At 41.5% G+C, this 15,889-nt stretch overlaps 2 protein-coding genes across 8 annotated transcripts in view; one reads left to right on the top strand and one right to left on the bottom strand.

Moving 5' to 3' along the window:
* The window catches only part of TMEM140 (transmembrane protein 140), a 14,232-nt gene extending 6,919 nt beyond the window's left edge, over positions 1-7,313 (bottom strand). Inside the window, exon 1 of the mRNA XM_029234174.1 lies at positions 6,636-7,313. The gene's annotated coding sequence lies outside the window, so the exon portion shown is untranslated. The remainder of the gene's footprint in view (positions 1-6,635) is intronic.
* Positions 1-15,889, top strand: part of CYREN (cell cycle regulator of NHEJ) — a 96,108-nt gene that overhangs the window by 12,208 nt on the left and 68,011 nt on the right. The window lies entirely within an intron of this gene.

The following is a 15,889-nucleotide window of genomic DNA, read 5'->3' as shown; positions in this document are numbered from 1 at the left end:
TAAGAACCTGAGCCTTGTCTCTCGAGGTCTGGCCCTCACATGCATCACCCCCTTTAATCTTCACGGCCACAGTGGACATCACATTATTCTCCCCTTGTATGGGGGTGACACTGAGCTTAGACTTTGAAGCTGTGTGTCCTGGGTTCAAATCCCTGCTCTACCATTTACTAGCTACCTGAATGTCTCTCTGCCTAGTTTTCTCATCTGCAAAATGGGTATAACAATAGAACGTGTTTTGTAAATGTTATGGAAATTAAGTGAGGTGATTTATGTGCAGCATGTGGAACGTTACCTAGTATTACTTAAATTATTATCATAGAGAGGAAACTGAGGCTCAGAGAAGTGACATTCTTGAGGAGACACTAGTACTGGAGTTCAGAACAGAGCTTCCCTGGAGGACCTGGACTCCAGGAAGCTGGCCTCATTGGTGGCTGGCGCCGACGACTCTGGGATGGTGCGAGGGATGTGGTGGTGAAGAGCGTGGACCTTAGTGCCAGATCACCGGGGTTCAGGCTGCTGTCCTGTCACTCATAGCGCGTGACCTTGGGCATGTCATGAGCTTGCCGGAGTCTACATCCCCGCCCTTAACGCGCCTTTGGGCCTGTCCCTGGGGGCTGTTGTGAGACTGAAGTGAGTTAATTTGATCTGCACAGGTGGACTACTGCCTGCTCTGGTGCCGTGGTGGAGGCTGTGGTCCAGGGGAGAAAGGGGACACGAGGGAAGAGCAGGACAGGGGCGGAGGGCGGGGCTGCAACGTGAATGGTGGGGAGCGAAGCCCAGGGAAGAAAATACGAGCAGAAGAAAGTCAGAAAAACAGAATCTGACAGAGGAGGGAGCCAGGTTGTCAGAGGGGGGCCTCCAGCCCTGGCGAAAATCTGTCTAGCTGAACTCATTGAGCATCACTGTGCTTGTGGTTTGGGTGTGGCTCCTGACGAAAATAAAAAGGGAAGAAGAAAGGGAAATGTGTCATATTTGCTTTGGCAGAAACGTGAGCTCAGGTTCTTACTTTTGAAAACGAGGCCACAGCGCTGTTTCCCAAATGTTGTAAGATGGAAGCAGCAGCCTGGGTTTCAGATGCTGCACGGATGGCCGGGCCAGCAGTGGCTTTTTATGGAACACTGTGACGTCTGGATTTACTTAATTTTTCCATGTAAATAAAAACAGCTTTGCCAGCAGAAACATGACTACACCATGAGACTGCAGCGTGGAGTCGGCGCACTCGCCACCCCCTCCACCTCCAGCAAGCTACTGCAATAGACTGTCTCAGCAGCTCCATTAATATTAACTTGCTGTTTGTCCAGTTGTTTTGTTGCTCATTAGCCCTGCTAGTAAGCAGATGATCCAGCTGGGGACAAAGGTCAAAAAAAATTTAGCGTGGGGAAAAATAATCCTTAAAAATGAGAAAACGCCTGCACCTTGGGACCCATCCTTGTTTGGTTTTTACTGGGGGGACTTCACAGTGCAGTTTACGGGGGGGCCAAGATTCACAGGCCCCAAGGCAGAGTTTGAAGACAAATAACAGTACCAGCAAAGAGTGACGGCCTTTGCTGTCGCCCTCGATTATGCTGCTTCTGCCCTCTATCCTGCACTCACTGGAGAGCCACTGCCCCCCCTTCTACTGATGAGGCCAGGGTTTCCTCTTGTGACTCCAGCGATCATACATGTTGGACGATTCCCTGAGTCACAGGCCCTGGGGAATCAGTAACATGCGGGGCAAAGCAGGGGCTTGCCTTCCTTGAGCTTGCACTCTGGTTGGGGAGACAAATACCAAACATGTATTTTTAAAAAGATAATTATAATTTTTGAAGAGATAATTTTTGAAGAACCAAACATGTATTTTTAAAAAGATAATTATAATTTTTGAAGAGATTTGGGAAGCAAATAAACAGGGTGATGTGAAGGAGAGAACCTGGTAGAAGGAAGTGATGGGTTTCCATTGGAGGGTCAGGGAAGGCCTGTCTGTGAAAGAGACATTTGATTTGAGGCCTGACGGGTGTGAAAAAGCCAGGGGAAGAGCCTTCTAGAAACAGAGTGCAGTGGTTATAAATACCGGGTTGGGAGAGGAACAGACCAGGGGCTGGGTGACAGCCCAGTGACTGAGGGGACAGGACGAGGCTGGACTGGTGAGCGGACCCAGGTCCCTGAGGACCTTGGAGGCCAGGGTGAGAGGTTTGGATTATATCCTCACTAGGTGCTTCATTAACTCAAGCCCCTGCTCCCCCAAACCTAAGGCGCGAGGCCCCAGGTGGCGAGGCTGAAGGTGTGGAGAGTTCCTGAACTGGGGTTGGAGCAGTGCCAGGCGTTGTCTCTGGCGGTTCTGCCCACTAGCCCTGCTGTAAAACTAGTGAACGTAGTTTGCCCCCAGCAGTCAAAAGGAAAGAAGAGGAGGGAAAGAATGATAGATGGTCACTTAGACCTTCAGTTTTGCAAAAGTTATTTTGAGAGTTGGCCGGAAAGGAGGCTAAGTTTTCTTGGACTTCACCTCCAATCCCCACACAGGAGGATACGGTTCTTACCTGGAGAGTTTGTAACGCATATGAAATGGCTTTGTAACTCACTAAAATAACTCAAAGAAAGCAAATCACAGGCAAACTGAGTAGCAGGTGCTATGGGGCCTCTCCCTCCATCCCTCAGAAAGTGAATCTTTCCCTGGTCACTCTTAGCGGGGTGCTGACTGAGGCCTGATGCTTCCTGGTGGGCGGGATGCTGCAGGAAGGGGCCGAGGTTGCTGCTCCTTTGTGTTCTCTGCTCTGCCAGGGTCTTGGCTGTTAGTACCTGCACCTCCCTACTGCTGCTGAGTGGGCAGAAGATCTGTGTCCTCACAGAAGAGCTGGGGATCGGGGGCGTCCCCTCCCAAAGTCTATTCAAGTCTAGATTTTTGGCTGATCAAGTTAAGTTGTATATTGGGACTCAGAAAATGAGGCGGCCCCAGTGGCCCAGCCCAGGTCACAAATCTAAACCCAAGTCAGCCTGCCTGGGAAACACCTGTCAAGGAACCCTAACATACACCAATCACAGTCTTCCAGCAGCCTGAGCCAGCTCACCTTCCCCAGGAAATAGGACCTGCTGGCTATGAGGTCGAGGCTTCATCATAAGCCACGTTGCCTCTTCTAATGCTCTGTCCCACATCCCTAGAAAGAATGCTCCACCGCTTGTGAGGCGCCATGCTCCCTGGATCTGTGGATTGTTTTTCCTTGAACGAAGGAATGAGTAAACTCATTACTAAATTATTTCAGTTCTGTCATTTTGACAGGACTGAGACAGCTGAGGTGGTGTGAGCCTAGGGGTATAGAATAAAGCCCTGCAAAAAGTCTCAGTTTCTGCGAGAACATACTGTGTATGCATATGTGAAGATTAAACTTCCAAAGATATTTATTATATTAATTAATTCACCTTAAGCTGTAGTTCACTTGGAGAGGCCTAAGGCAGGCTAGAGTCACTGAGGTCATTGCAGTGTCCAGCTCCCAAGTAGAAATAACTGAGGGGGAAGTGGGCCCAATAGAACAGAATGGCAGGGGTACTGGATGGACAGCTCAGAGAGCAGAATGTCTCAGAAAAGCCATGTATATGAAATTAATCCACCATGAAATTGGTGTTGTAACTCAGTGGAAGAAAGGGCTCTCCATTGACTAATGCTGAAGCAACTGATCAGTTAAAACGAAAGAAAACTATTTTAGGGCCTCATCTCACTCCACATACCAAAATAAATTTCACGTGGGTCCGATAGTGAAGTGTAAGGAACAAACTCAGAAGAAAAAAAAAGATCTAGAAAAAAGTAAATATTTGATTTATGAATGAGAAAGAATGCTCTGAGCTTAAAAGCAAATTGAAACTACAAAGAAAAAAGCAGTACAGATTTAACTATTAAAATATACATTTTGTACAACAAAATGTAAAATTAAAAGTCAGTGATCATGGAGGGCTTTCCTAGTGGCACAGTGGTTAGGAATCTGCCTGCCAATGCAGGGGGCACGGGTTCGAGTCCTGGTCCAGGAAGATCCCACAGGTCACAGAGCAACTAAGCCCGTGCGCCACAGCTACTGAGCCTGCATTCTAGAGCCCGTGAGGCACAACTACTGAGCCCTTGCACCACAACTACAGAAGCCCACACACCTAGAGCCTGTGCTCTGCCACAAGAGAAGCCACCGCACCGCAACGAAGAGTAGCCCCCGCTCATCTCAACTAGAGAAAGCCAGAGCACAGCAAAGAAGACCCAATGCAGCCCCCCCAAAAAAAGTCAGTGAGTATGGAAAAATATCTGCAGCAAACATGAAATGGTTAATATACCTAATATAACAAATGTTCATGCAAACAGATAAGAAAAACATTAATCTCCATAACAATGGACAAGGCATATGAAGAGATATTTCACATAAGAAGGAATGCAAAATAGTTAACTGTAAAAGCTCTTTTGTTTATTTGTACCCTCCACCAAATGTGTGAGGGTTTTTCCCCACCAAGGAATTCTCTGTGACACCTGGATGTCCTATAACTTAACTTAATTCTGACATTATCTACCTGGAGGTAGCATCAGATCCCACAGGTTAAGGGGTCAGTGCCACAAGCCGAGCGCTGCCCCCCGCAGTGCAAGTCTAGGATAACTTCGAGTTTCCCATGACCCCCTCCTTGGGTTTGATTAATTTGCTAGAGTGGCTCACACAGAACTCAGGAAAACAGCCTACTTACTAGAATACTCATTCATCATAGGAGGATACAACTCAGGAACAGCCACCCAGAAGATGCATAGGGCAAAGGGTGGGGGGAAGGGTCATGGAGCTGCCATGCCCTCTTTAGGCCTGTCATCCTCCTGGCATCTCCGTGTGTCTGCCAACCCAGAAGCTCTTGAACCCTGTACTTCAGGGATTTTTATGGAGGTTTCATTACGTAGGTATGATTGATTGAATCATTGGCCACTGGTGATTGAACTCAGTGTCCAGCCGCTCTCACCTCCCTAGAGGTTGGGGGCTGGGGTGGTGGTTTTCCCTGGCAGCCGGCCCCATCCTTAGCGACTTGCCAAAAGTTAACTCAGAGGTGGTTGAAAAGGGTTTGTAATGAATTAAAAAAAAGACACCTTTGCCTCTATTATCACTAAGGAAATTCCAAGGGTTTTAGGAGCTCTGTGCCAGAATTGGGGACAGAGACCAAACACATATTTCTTATTATAAAACACTCTATCACATTAACTGACATGAAAAAAAGTCTATACCTCATGTAATGTAATCAAAGATATGCCAAGTAAAATAACCTATAAGTTTCCCTATTAAAACTGCAGCTAAAAACACTGATATCAAGAGTGCAGTAAAACTAGCATTTTCATATAATGATGGTGGACGTGAAAATTCTTAGAAACATTCTGGGAGGCAATATGGCAAAAGGCACTAAAAACCCTAAAAATCATCATACCTTTTGGCCAAGTAATTCCACTTATGAGTCTACCCTAAGGCAGCAATCAGAAATGCAATCAATGATTTATATACAGGAATGTTCATTACTTTGGCAAAAAATGAGAAGCAACTTGAATGCCCAACATTAGAATCAAATTATGACGTATCAAGATACTAAAACTCTATGCAGCCTTTAGAAGAACCAGGTCTGAAATCACACTTTATAGTATAACTGCAAGAAAGAGACTAAGGAATTGTTCTAAAATGTTCATGTTTGCCCTGATATCTCTGGCATTATGGGTAAGAGTTCCTTTCTTTTTACATTAAAAATATTTCCAGAATCATGTGTTATATTTACATAAAAGTGAAATTTAGAAAACCAACAATCTTAGTGATTAGATAAAGCAGGGGGTTAGCTGGAAAGAGTGTTGAGAAAGGGGAATATACAAAATCAAAAGGCGAACGTCATGTGCACGGGTTCGGGACTTCGGGAGAGATGAGGTTTAGGAAGAAGATACTGAAAAATGCATTTCAGCTGTCATGAGGGAGGAAGGAAGGACAAATCACTTACATACATGTATTTATCTCCTCCCAAAGAGCCTTTGATTTTACAGGTGAAGAAGCATATTGGAAATTATTAGGGAAATAGCCCACATTAAAAAAAAATCTTTTAAGATCACCAACTGAACTAAAATCCCACCATGAATTTCCATCAAGGTGTGAAAAGCAATGTAGTCTAATAACACAGGGTCTGAAAATCTCTTGTCTTCTTTCTGAGTCAAGAACACAGGTCTTTCTGACAATCTTGGTCCACAGTGCGCATTTTAAGAACTCATGGTGTTTCCTGTAACTACCAGTTTAGCTACTGCGAGTCAGTGATCTGCTTTTGTTTGGTGCCCTATTTCTGATGAAGAATCCACTTCATGCGTCACAAACCATTATTTGTACAGACTCGGTACAAGACCCTGCTGCCCACAGTTGTCCCCTACATTTCTAACCAGCTATACTGACATTACCTGCACCCCTTCTGAGGCCAGAGTCGCACAGTGATGCTGCAGGGAGTAGGGAGAAGGAGGGAAGAGCAGAGCTCACGAAGGTGGGTCTGTATGGGGGGGAAGGTCCCCAGACCCTGACTACCAGTCGTTTCCCCAGGCCCATGGCTAGAATGCAGGGTCTGAGAGGAAAGCTGACTTGTCTTGCAGAGAGGCAGGCGTCTGGGCGAGCTGTGGGGCATGTAGGGTAGGTACTTACCAAAAAGAAGATGCAGAACCCACAAAACACTCATAAAGAGGAGGAGCAGGAAATCATGTTCGCTTGATTCTTCTCTCTCGCTGCGTCCTAATGTCAGGTTCCAGAAACGAGGCCGGTGGAGACGGGAACGATGCAGCCCCGAGCATAAGCCCCGAGCTTATGACTGGCTGGCAGGCGCAGTTGTGCCTAAGTAAACAGCTCTCTGAACTTTGTCACATTTGTGCTGACTGATGACACTATCCCCTGATTTCACTTTCATTTCTTGCCGGTGGCTCCTGACTTTTCAGGAAGAAAGAATGTAAACAACATTGTTGTTCCCCAAACCGGCCACTTTACCCACACCTGAACCAACCAACCAATAGACCTAAAGAGGCAGGTAAGTGTCTTGATTATATCACACCACAATTCCAGAAAGGAAACTGGCCAAGACACTCTCAAAACTCCTAATGTTTTAAACCAAGATAAATACAACCTAGAATCACTCAGAAGGGACCCTCAAGATCATCTGGTCTGAGATCCCAGACCCAGGTCACCACTGGGGAAGAAGTTATGCATCTGTCCCCTCCTTTTCAGAAATCAGCCTTGTAGGATGACTGGGTATCCCTGGACACAAAACCTTGTCGTATTAGTGTCCTCACCAGGGTGTTTAGGCCCATGCTGGAACAGCTGGAATATCTTATTTCAAAATAAGAGCAGAACGGAGCTTTTATTTTTGTAATCATAGGGGCTCCTAGCCAGAGTTTAAAAATTGCTTTCTATGCTCACATGACCAGCTGGAAATTCCAATTTGGGGTTAAGCTCGGTTAAGTCAGTAGACAGCTACCTAGTAATATTGCTGAATCCTTCAGGGTTCCTCTTCCCCTCCCTGGCCTTCCCTCAAAGGAGTTCTTCGAACTGCTACATTTTTTCCCCTTTGTAGTTCTTTTAAACTCAAACCCTAGAAAGAGGTGATGTAGGTGATGTGATCTAATAGGAAGGAAGAACAGAAACTCTGGGATCAAGGAGCTCTGCTACAGATTAGTAAATTATTTAACCTCTCTGAGCATCAGGGTCTGATGTGTAAAATGGAAACAATACCTACTTTGCATGGCTGTTGTGGAAATTGGAGATAATGTAAGGTTCTTAGTACAGTACTGGGCACACAGTAATGGTAGCTGTTATTAAAAGCAGAATTTCTGAATATCTTTTCTAGCCTTCATAATAATGCCTTCAAGGCAGAGATAAAATTAATTTTTTGGTACTGGTATAAACTAGTCACGCTGAAACCCGAACACTGGTGAATGAAGTGACACAATATAGAAGAGATAGAAGTATACATTTAAGAATTTTATTTCAAGTTAGAATGCACATAGTTTTTAAAGAGTCAAGAATTCGTCAAAGTTTGTTATAGAAAACAGTAGTCCTGCACTAGCACCTTCTTTTTCTCCAGGGTAAGCACCTCATCTGTTTTACCTGATTCTTTAGGTATTTACCTCTGCTCTGTAAGTAACATGCTGATAATGGTACTTCTTGATTTTTCAGTTTCTGGCATAATCTTTTGACTCTCAACTATAGAAGATGAAGATGTAGCTTTCTTCTTCCTGACCCATGTTCCACAAGTCCTAATTCCCTCTTCCAAATTGGTTATTATTTTGTTTAAATTGGTACTCAGTGTCTACAATATTATAACTGTGTAAATACCATATATAGTAGCTGAGCCACACAGAAAATGATGATTTCTTTTCCTTTCCTGCATAATTTTTTGTCTTTTTCTGGAGATGATACTCGCCTTAACTTTTTGTTTGTTTGCGTGGTTTTCTGTGTACTTAACACTAACCCAACCCTTAAATCTTCATAATATCTTTTTTCAAGGAATTTGTAGGCATGGTACCTGATCTCTTCCCAAGATAGTCTCCCCTGGAGCCTTCCCAACAAGTCTGGGCTGATAACACAGCTGTCATCCTGGTATTTCATTTCACTACCACCATCCTGGGGTTCTCATTGCCTCTGTCCAATGTTGGATCTCATATTTCCTGTGTCAGAAGCTTTTCTTGATCTATTCTTTTTTTTGTTTTTTTTTGCGGTACGCGGGCCTCTCACTGCTGTGGCCTCTCCCGTTGCGGAGCACAGGCTCCAGACGCGCAGGCTCAGCGGCCATGGCTCACGGGCCCAGCCGCTCCGCGGCATGTGGGATCCTCCCGGACCGGAGCACGAACCCGCGTCCCCTGCATCGGCAGGCGGACTCTCAACCACTGCACCACCAGGGAAGCCCTCTTGATATATTCTTTGTTTTATTCTTAAATTTGATCAAAGCTAGAAGAGTATAGAATTTTAGGTTAAAAATAATTTGCCTTTATAATTTTGAAAGTCTTGTTCTGTTCCATCTAGCTTTCACTAGAAGTTGAGAAGTTTAGAGCCATTCTGCTTTCTAGCTTCCAAAATGGCCTCTTCTCCTAGTCTCATCCTTGTAGCTTTGTCTTAAAATATAAAATTGTTATTTTAGTAGGTTTTTGAGAAGGAGCATGTGTGTCCTTCTCAAAAGGATTAAAAAAAAAAAAGGATAAATATGTGTCTAAATATGTGTCCAGTTTGCCATTTTTTACTGAAAGTCTAATTTTTTTTTTTTTAAACCCTTGGAGGGCTCTTTTTAGCTGTCTCTTTCACTGGTTCCCTCTGACAACATAGTGGTCCTCTAGTAGAGTTTGTCGCTCTTATCAAGCTACTAGCCTCCTCTTAATTGCTAACCCCCCAAATCTCTGTTGTTTTTGACAGCACCCTTAGGCTTGAACTTCTCCACATTCTGTTCCAAACAAATCAGTATAGGTAGGGAGAACTTCAGAGCTCTTAGTTCTTATGGAATGCCTCTCCTCCTGGGGCAAACTATCTGAGCCACAGCTGTGGAGCTGGGGGTGGAGGCAGCGATCCACTTCTAGAGCGACACCTCTGCTTTTTGAGTGTGGTGCTGGGTGGGGCGGTAGCCGCTGGTCTTTTTACCCTGCATGGAACCTCCACCCTAGGAACAAGCTTGGGCAAAGGTGACTGGGACTCCAGCTTCTTGGCCTGCTGAATCTGGGGAAGAGCCTTTGTCTTGTCCTCCACCCAGCCCTCTGGTTGGGTGGAGGACAGGAGGCTCTGACCTCTTGGTTGTACTTTCCTGGAATTTATCCTCTGAAATAAAGGTAGGGGCATGAGAAGTGCTAGCAGCCTGCCTTGCCTGGGGAGATACCATAGCCCTTGACTGGGAGCTGTGGGAGTGCTATTCCTGTGTCCTTGGTCACACACTTGGGAGAGTGGAGTTTCCCTCATGCTGAACTGGGGTGAAGGGAGAAATGGGTTGTGGCTTAAGTGCCACAAACTCTCACTGCTCTTACTGAGATTTGGTAGACTTTCTTGAATAAATGTTTCTTCACTTGTTGTGTGCCCTTAGGACAATTTCTAAAGACTTAATTTTTTTTTTAAAAACCAGTTTTGGTATTCTCACTGGGGAGTGGATGGAGGATTTTCTCAGGTTGCAGTTCTAGAACTGGATTTGTGCCTCTTTATTGTTTTTTAAAGGGAAAAGTTTTAACCTCATATAATCTAAGGACATTTAGATAGCAAAGAGTATCATGAACAAATCCGAAATGACAAATTTCAGAAAATTACAAAATAAGAAACAATAACACAATCAGGATATTGCCATAGATATAGTCAAGATACAGAACAGTTCCCTCATGTTTCCCTTTTACTGTCATACCTACTTTCCTCCTTCCTCATCCCCTCCTTAATTCCTGCCAATCAGTCTGTTGTCCAAATTACATAATTTTGTTATTTCGAGAATGTGGTTACCATATGTAACCTTTTGCAATTGGCTTTTTTCACCCAGCGTAACTCTCTGGAGACTCATCCAGGTTGTTTTGTGTATCTGTAGTCCATTCCTCATTATTGCTGAGTAGTAGTTCATGGCATGGATGTACCAGTTTGTTTAATGATTCATCCATTGAAGGACATGCGGATTGTTGCCATTTTATCACTGTTACAAATAGAGCTGCTATAAACATTTGTGTATAGGTTTGTGAACATAAGTCTTCATTCCTCTGGGATTAAGGCTCAGGAGAGCAATTGCCGGGTCATATAGTTGTTATATATTTGGTTTTAAAGAAACTGCCAAGCTATTTTCCAGAGTGACTGTACTATTTTAAATTCCTACCGGCAGTATGTGAGTAACACAGTTTCTTTGCATCCTCGTCAGCATTTGGTGTTCTCACTATTTTTTATTATAGCCATTCTGATACGTGTGTGGTGATATCTCATTGTGGTTTTAATTGCATTTCCCTAATGGCTAATGATGTGGAACATCTTTTCATGGCTTATGTGCCATCTGTATATTCTGTATGGTGAAATATCAATTCATGTCTTTTGCCCATTTTCTAAATGAACTATTTGTTTTCTTATTGTTGAGTTTTTTTTCCTACTTGTGTGTTTTATGTTATTTTTTTAATTTTTAAATTGAAGTATAGTTGATTTACAGTGTGTTAGTTTCTGGTGCACAGAAAGTGATTCAGTTATACATATATACATATTGTTTTAATATTCTTTTTTATTATGGTTTGTTACAGAATATTGAATATGGTTCCTTGTGCTGTACAGTAGGACCTTATTGTTTACTTATTTTATATATAGTAGTTTGTATCTGCTAATCTCAAACTCCTAATTTATCTCTCCCCCACTCCCTTTCCACTTTGGCAACCATAAGTTTGTTTTCTGTGTCTGTGAGTCTAGTTCTCTTTTGTAAATAAGTTCATTTGTATCATTTTGGATTCCACATATAAGTGATATCATATGGTATTTGTCTTACTCTTCCTGACTTCACTTAGTATGATAATCTCTAGATCCATCCATGTTGCTGCAAATGGCATTATTTCATGATTTTTATGGCTGAGTAATATTCCATTGTATATATGTACCACATCTCCTTTATCCATTCATCTATTGATGGACATTGGGTTTCTTCCATGTCTTGGCTGTTTTAAATAGTGTTGCTCTGAATATTGGGGTGCATGTATCTTTTCAAATTAGAGTTTTCTCTGGATATATGCCCAGGAGTGAGATTGCTGGATCATATGGCAACTCAATTTTTAGTTTTTTAAGGAACCTCCATACTGTTTTCCATTGTGGCTGCACCAATTTACATTCCCACCAACAGTGTAGGTGGGTTCCTGTTTTCTCCACACCTTCTCCAGCATTTATTATTTGTAGGCTTTTTTTGTTAGTATGTGTCTCGGTGTGTTCCTCCTTGGGTTTATATTGTATGGGACTCTCTGCGCTTCCTGGACTCGGGTGACTATTTCCTTTCCCGTGTTAGGGAGGTTTTTGACTATAATTTGATCAAATATTTTCTCGGGCCTTTCTCTTTTTATTCTTCTTCTGGGACCCCTATAATTCAAATGTTGGTGCATTTAATGTTGTCCCAGAGGTCTTTGAGGCTGTCCTCATTTCTTTTTGTTCTTTTTTCTTTATTCTGTTCCATGGCAGAGATTTCCACCATTCTGTCTTCTAGGTCATTAATCTGTTCTTCTGCCTCAGTTATTCTGCTATTGCTTCCTTCTAGTCTGTTTTTAATTTCAGTTATTATATTGTTCATCTATGTTTTATTATTTGTAGACTTTTAAATGATGGCCATTCTGACTGGTGTGAGGTAATACCTCATTGTGCTTTTGATTTGCATTTCTCTAATAGCATAGTTGAGCATCTTTTCATGTGCCTATTGGCCATCTGTATGTTTTCTTTGGAGAAATGTCTATTAAGGTTTTCTGCACATTTTTTGATTTGGTTGTTTTTTTGATACTGAGCTGTATGAGATGTTTGTATATTTTGGAAATTAAGCCCTTGTTGGTTGCATCATTTGCAAATATTTTCTCCCAGCTTGCATGTTGTCTTTTTGTTCATGGTTTCCTTTGCTGTACAAAAGCTGATAAGTTTAAGTCCCATTGTTCATTTTTGCTTTTATTTCTGTTACCTTGGGAGACTGACCTAAGAAAACATTGCTACAATTTTATGTCAGAGAATGTTTTGCCTATGTTCTCTTCTAGTAGTTTTATGGTGTCATTGTCTTATATTTAAGTCTTTAAGCCATTTTGAGTTTATTTTTGTGTAGGGTATGAGGGAGTGTTCTAACTTCATTGATTTACATTCGGCTCTCCAGCTTTCCCAGCACCACTTGCTAAAGAGACTGTCTTTTCTCCATTGTATATTTTTGCCTCCTTTGTTGAAGATTAATTGACCCTAGGTGTATAGATTTATTTCTGGGCTCTCTTTTCTATTGATTCATATGTATGTTTTTGTGCCAATACCATACTGTTTTGATAACTGTAGCTTTGTAGTATTGTCTGAAGTCTGGGAAGGCAGTACCTCCAGCTTTGTTCTTTATCCACAGGATTGCTTTGGCAAGTCTGGGTCTTTTATGGTTCCATATAAATTTTAGGATTATTTGTCCTAGTTTTGTCAAAAATGTCATGAGTAATTTGATAGATATCACATTAAATCTGTAAATTGCTTTGGGTAGTATGGCCATTTTAACAATATGAATTCTTCCACTCCAAGAGCATGGAATATTTTTCCATTGCTTTGAATCATCTTCAGTTTCCTTTATCTATGTTTTATAGTTCTCAGTGTATAAGTCTTTCACCTTCTTGGTCAGGTTTATTCCTATGTATTTTCTTTTTTTTTTTTGATGTGATTCTAAATGGGATTTTTTTTTTTACTTCTGATACTTCATTGTTAGTGTAAAGAAATGCAGCCGATTTCTGTATGTTAATCTTGTATCGTGCTACCTTGTTGAATTTGTTTATCAGTTCTAATAGTTTTTGTGTGGAGCCTTTAGGGTTTTCTATATATAGTACCATGTCATCTTGCATATAATGACAATTTTACCTCTTCCTTTCCAATTTGAATATCTTTTATTTCTTGTCTGATTGCTGTGACTAGGACTTCCACTATTATGTTGAATAGAAGTGGTGAGAGTGGGCATCCTTGTCTTGTTTCAGATTTTAGCAGGAAGGCTTTCAGCTTTTCACCGTTGAGTATTATATTGGCATGGGTTTATCATAAATAGCTTTTATTGTGTTGAGATATGTTCGCTTTGTACCACTTTGGTGAGAGTTTCTATCATGAATGGATGTTGAATTTTATCAAATGATTTTTCTGCATCTATTGAGATGATCGTGTGTTTTTTGTCTTTTCTTTTGTTGATGTCATGTATCACATTGATTGATTTGTATATGTTGAACCCTCCTTGTGACCCTGGGATGAATGTAGCTTGATTATGGTGTATGACATTTTTTATGTGTTGTTGGATGTTTGCTGATATTTCCTTGAGGATTTTTGCATCTATATTCATCAAAGATATTGTCCTATAATGTTCTTTTTCAGTAGTGTCTTTGTCTGGTTTTGGTATCAGGGTGATGGTGGCTTCATAGAATGACTTTGGAACTGTTCCATCCTCTTTGATCTTTTGGAAGAGTTTGAGAAGGATCAGTGTAAGTTCTTCTTTGTACATTTGGTAGAATTCCCCTCTGAAGCCATCTGGTCCTGGACTTTTAGTTTCTTCTTCTTCTTCCTGTTTTTTTTTTTTTTGGCCACACTGTGCAGCTTGTGGGATCTTAGTTCCCCAACCAGGGATCAAACTTGGGCCCACACGTCGGAGTGGTAGCACCAATTTCTAACCACTGGACCACCAGGGAACTCCCATCTATTTCTTCTTGATTCAGTTGTGGTGGGCTGTATGTTTCTATGGACTTGTCCATTTTTTTCTAGGTTGTCCAATTTGTTGGCATACAATTGTTTATAGTATTCATTTATGGTTTCTTTGTATTTCTGTGGTATCAGTTGTTATTTCTCCTCTTTCATTTCTTATTTTGTTTATTTGGGTCCTCTCTCTTTTCTTCTTGGTGAGCATGGCCAGAGGTTTGTCAATTTTGTTTACCTTTTCAAATAACCAACTCTTGGTTTTATTGATTTTTTTTCTTTTTTGTTTCTATTTTATTTATTTCCTCTCTGGTCTTTATTATTCTCTTTCTTCTGCTGACTTTTAGGTTTTGTTTGTTCCTCTTTTTTCTAATTCTTTTAGGTAATAGGATAGGTGTTTATTTGATCATTTTTCCTGATTTTTCTTGTTTTCTGAGGAAGGCCTATATTGCAATGAACTTCCCTCTAAAGACTGCTTTTGCTGCATCCCATAGATTTCGTATGGTTGTGTTTTCATTGTCATTTGTCTCAAGGTATTTTAAAAATTCCTATTTGATTTCATTGTTGACCCATTGTTTTTTTTTGTAGCATGTTGTCTAGTCTCCATGTAATTGTTTCTTTCTCATTTCTTTTTGTGGTTGATTTCTAGTTTCATACCATTGTGGTCAGAAAAGATGCTTGAAATAATTTCTATCCTCTTAAATTTGTTGAGGCTTGTTTTGTATCCTAGTATGTGGTCAGTCCTGGAGAATGTTCCACGTGCACTTGAGAAGAATGTGTATTCTGTGTGTGTGTTTTTTTTTTTGGATGTAATGTCCTGAAAATATCAATTATGTCTAACTGTTCTATTGTATCATTTAGGATCTCTGTTGCCTTATTGGTTTGATGTTTGGAAGATATGTCCATTGATGGCAGTGGGGTATCAAAGTATCCTACTATTATTGTATCCCTGTCAATTTCCTACTTTATGTCTGTTAGTATTTGTTTTATGTATTTAAGTGCTCCTATGTTGGGTGCATGTATGTTAAAGAGTGCAATATCCTCTTCTTGTATTGATCCCTTTATCATTATATAATGTCCTTTATTGCCTTTCTTTATAGCCTTTGTTTTAAAGTCTATTTTGTCTGATATGAGTATTACCCTTGTTTTCTTGTCATTTCCATTTACATGAAATTTCCTTTTCCATCACCTCACTTTAATCTGTGTGTGTCTTTCACCCTAAAGTGAGTCTTTTGTAGGCAGCATATTATAGGTTATGTTTTATTATTCAATCTGCCACTCTGTGTCTTTTGATTGGAGCATTTAGTCTATTGACATTTAAGCTAACTTTTTAAAAAGATTTTCTATTATTTATTTATTTATTTTTGGTGGCATGCGGGATCTTCGTTGAGGCACGTGGGATCTTTCGTTGTGGCACGCAGGCTTCTCTCTAGTTGTGGCGTGCAGGTTTTCTCTCTCTAGTTATGGCGTGCAGGCTCCAGGGTGCGTGGGCTCTGTAGTTGTGGCGTGCGGGTTCGAGAGTGCGTGGGCTCTGTAGTTTGCGGCACACA

The sequence above is a fragment of the Monodon monoceros genome, unplaced genomic scaffold, assembly GCF_005190385.1.
Source record: "Monodon monoceros isolate NGI ecotype Baffin Bay Population unplaced genomic scaffold, NGI_Narwhal_1 Super_Scaffold_2, whole genome shotgun sequence".
Classification (NCBI taxonomy): Eukaryota; Metazoa; Chordata; class Mammalia; order Artiodactyla; family Monodontidae; genus Monodon; species Monodon monoceros.
The sequence above is the reverse complement of the archived record's forward strand: the minus strand, read 5'-3'. Positions and strand labels throughout refer to the sequence as shown.